Genomic DNA, 4,139 nt, shown 5'->3' on the forward strand with positions numbered 1-4,139 from the left:
CTCGGCGCGGACGCCCGCCGCGGCACCGGCGGCGCGTGCCCCGCGGTGCAGAACGACATGATAAGCGGCGAGATGCGCGGTGGTGAGCCAGTCCAATAAGAGATAGGGTCGTGGGCATAATTGTTAACAAATGTGGGGGTGTTTAGGTAAAAATAAAACCTTTTTCAGAGTGCCACTTAAACAGAGACTGCGGGTTTATTTCAAAGAAATAGAAGGACTGTTTTGCAAAAACGCCGACGACGTACAACCAAAAGCAATCGCTGCTTTATTATAGTACTAGCAAATATGCCCGTGCGTTGCAACGGGAGGAAAAACTATCAAACTATGCGGGAGTGGTAGATAATGGCTTTTAAAATGCCAAGGTGAGATAAGGGCTTTTAAAATGTCATTTCAAAAACTATGTCTAAGTGATGTCATGATGAGATAAGAGACTTTTGAAAAGTCATTTCAAAAAAAAGTGATGGTTTGACCATGATTTGATTTCCTAAGGTGCCACAACGAATTAGTTTTGGCTGAGTAAACTGCATTGATGAACCCTACCTAAGCTAGACTGATGAATGATGTATATAATCTTGACCTAGCGTAGCGGTGGTTGTCATAACAATTACCATGGTACCAGAATAAACATAGCTGTGTATGGAGGCAAAATAGACATTTAGTCATTTTATATAGTTTACAAAAACTAACCCATAGAAAATTGTGTCAATATTTTTTGGCTTCAGCGTCGTACGAAACATGGAAACCTTTTTTTTACCCGATGCGAGGGACTAAATAAAATCATAAATTGACCTCTACAGATCCCCTATTAAAACTTCGACGCAGGCGATGTTTCGTTTTGTTCATCATTTACGGGCCTGTTTTAATTTTGGAAACATTTCAAAAAAATCGTGTATATTTTTTTTTCTAATTCCAGAATGTACTTTGAATACTGGATTTTTTAAAAAAATCATGTTTTTTTCATGAACATCTAGTTGATATTGTGATTTTTTTTATGATATGCGATTTTTCTTTGAAATCATGAGCAATTTATGATTTCTCAATAAATCTCGCAGATTTTTGAAATTTGGTTCTTTTGAAAATCCTGAATGATTGTAAAGAATGAAAAACAAAAACAGAATTAAAAAGGTAAAAAGCAAAAAATGAAACAGAAAACAGGCGCAACCAGCCGCACATGGGCCGGCCCATTAGCGCGTCGAGGAGGAGGAGGCACGCCATGTACATTTTTTTTCTAATTCCAGACTACTGGATTATTATTTTAAAAATCATGATTTTTTTATTTCATGAACATCTGTTTGATATTCCGAATTTTTTCTATGATATGCAAAAAATATTTTGAAGTCATGAATATTTTATTACTTCTCAATAAATCCCGCAGCTTTTCGGAATTGTATTCTTTAAAAAATCCTGAATTAATTTAAATAAGAAAAAATAAAAACAGAAATAAGGAAATAAAAAGCAAAAAAAAAGAATAGTAAACAGGCCCACCCCCAGCCAATTATGGGCCGGCCTATTAGCGCGCGGGGGTGGAAGACCTGCGTGGCAAAAAGGTGTAGGAACCAGGGATCGAACGCTGGTCTCCTGCGTGGTAGGCCGACGCCATGGCCATTGCGCTACCGGAGGATTGTGTAATATAAGTGTATCGCCCTGTAAGAAATAAACCCGCGGTGATTTTGAAATAAATCTGAATCATGTTACTTATGGATGGCATGGCGGGTAATTTATGCCAAATTTGAGGGCAATTTCTATGACGTACGGGCAGAAGCACTATTTGCTTTATTAGTAGGTAAAGATATCTTTCCCTACTAATAAAGCACGGAGTGCTTCTGGTCGTACGTCGTCGTCACTTTTGCAAAAAAGCCCCTCTATTTTCAAGAATTCAACCCGCAGTCCCTTTTTAAGTTGCTATCTCAGAAAACGTTTCGTTATTACAAAAAGAACCCTGCCGTTTTGAGAATTCAACCCGCGGTCCCCCTGGAAAGAAAAAAAAACCTAGCCACACGAACGACCCATGAACCCCAATCTCATCCACCTCCAGCGCCGCCACGCCCTGCAACGCCGCCGCGCGCCGCCGAACTCCGCCCCGTCGTCGCCCCGCCGGAATCCGCCGGAACTCGACCCGCCGTCGCGCCGCCGCTCAAGCCCAGCTTCTGGATCGGGTCAACGCGGTGGCTCGAGCGGCTGGGGGCGGCGTGGTGGCTCGAGCGAACCAGACCGCTCTGCCTCCCGCAGCTCCATCCTGCCCGAGCTCCCCTCGCCCCCGCAAGCCGCCTCGCCGGCGACCCCACACCTCCGCCGCGCCTCACAGCCGGAGCTCCGGCCGCTCCGCCGCCTCGCCCCTCTCCTCCTTCCTCTCGATCTCCTCTCACCTCTTTCTCTCTTTCTCGCTGAACAGGGACCTCCAGAAGGGCCATGGCGCCACCAGCCCTTAATCTCGTCGGATCCGGCCGCCTGCACGCCAAATCGGCCGGAAATGGATCCGTCCCGTCCAGATCCGGCCGGATCCGACCGGGCCCCGCCATCCTCGTCACTGGAGCACCGCCCCGCTCGACCAACAGCGTCGGCGCTGTCTGTCCCTGCCCGCGTCTGCACGAGGACGACGCTCGTCCCGCTCGCTTGCAGCAATCGCATGGGCCGCCGCCCCAGCCGTCCCGGCATCAAGCCAAGGCCCAGCCCAAGCCACTTCTTCTGCCGCTCCATCATTGCCCACCTTGAGATCAGCCCCGACGCCACCACCATCTTCAGATGCGTACGCACACTACTTCCTTCTTCAAATTGCTTCACCACATCATGCTGAATTTGCAAATGGCCGCTCCTTACATGTGTGATCGAGAAGCAAGGTCAAGTATGAGCAGGCTGTCAGCGTGTAGTGGTCGGAGATGCCGTCGCAACTTACATGTCGCAGTCGTCGGCTCCATGCTAAGATTACGAGGCTCTATGGTTGTATCGTGGTGTTCCAGTAGTAAACTTTCAGGCTGGTTAGATAGGGGATGAAGATGATGTATACTACCTAACGGCCATCGAGTAATAAAAGGAGATGGATTGAACTACATGATTTATGCCATGGGAATGATGAAAAATCTTTGAGTGAGGATGTTGAATAATTCAGTCCTGATCAATGGCTTCTCATAAAAGTCTTCCTGCCAGCAAGAGAGCCCTTGCAGATTTACAGCTTTTAGTGTAATTATTACAGAGAAGACATGCTTAGAGGGCCTATAATTTTACTAAGTGAACATGTACTGATCTCTACATGCTTTTTATTAGAGGTAAAGACGATGCATTGCCTATCCAAGTCTCCATACAAATTTGTAGATGCACATGGCGTTTTATCTATCTGGCTAGCGTTTATATTCAAAACTCTTTTGTCCTTATATCTTTTCAGTATCGCTTTCATGTTTTACTAAGATCTGTGCGGAAACAACATGAGCCTTTGCTGCTTGGTCTGGGATGGTGAAGTGGTGGTTGCAGTGGAAATCGTTAAAGGGGGCACCGGTGTCCTCAGTTATACGGTTACAGAATATATGGAGTCATGCCCAACGTTGCAAGGGAGCCTGTAGTGGGAGGCGACAAAGTATTGGCTGTTACCATAGTATCCATAATGTACGTCATTCTTAATATGCATGCAGTTTGTACCTTTGTATTGACCCACCAATTGGCAATATGTTGACGTGCTCGGTAGAACATGAACAGTTGTGTGTCTAACACATTTTCATGATTTTTTTCTGTCAGGAGTTGTGTCAACACCAACCTCAGAGCTGGAATAAGGAGTGCGCATTCGCATTGATGAAACAACTTTCCCATAGCCCGCTGCTACTGCCCACTACCACAATCTTGCATAGATACTTGTGAGTACGTGAGAACATCTGTAGGCTAATAAACAGTACAAACACCAGGCTTAGTTTCGGAGTACATATATTGCATCGACTGGTATGATGTCTGAATATATATCTGACTAGAGCCATCATATGGACAAATAAGCTTTGTAGCAGTCTGTTGGATAATTATTGGAGATGATGCACTCTGATGGACAGATATAGAAACCCATTGTTATTTTCAGGTGAAAATCTTGCACATATCTATGTTGAAACCAGCCATTGATGTCCCCAAAATTCACTATACTAAGTACAACAATATATATTGAT

The 4,139-nt window shown here is 45.1% G+C and overlaps 1 long non-coding RNA gene across 8 annotated transcripts in view; it reads left to right on the forward strand.

The window, feature by feature from the left end:
* The first annotated feature begins 2,469 nt into the window (after positions 1-2,469).
* LOC119345897 overlaps positions 2,470-4,139 on the forward strand; it is a 4,227-nt gene continuing 2,557 nt past the window's right edge. For 2 of the 8 annotated variants that reach the window (XR_005167250.1, XR_005167255.1), the window contains exons 1-3: positions 2,470-3,597; positions 3,727-3,842; positions 3,984-4,054. This is a non-coding gene — a long non-coding RNA (uncharacterized LOC119345897). Of the gene's footprint in view, positions 3,598-3,726; positions 3,851-3,983; positions 4,055-4,139 lie in introns of all 8 variants that reach the window. The other 6 variants (XR_005167251.1, XR_005167256.1, XR_005167253.1 and 3 more) reach the window with 4 other exon arrangements.

The sequence above is a fragment of the Triticum dicoccoides genome, unplaced genomic scaffold (assembly GCF_002162155.2).
Source record: "Triticum dicoccoides isolate Atlit2015 ecotype Zavitan unplaced genomic scaffold, WEW_v2.0 scaffold33036, whole genome shotgun sequence".
Taxonomy (NCBI): Eukaryota; Viridiplantae; Streptophyta; class Magnoliopsida; order Poales; family Poaceae; genus Triticum; species Triticum dicoccoides.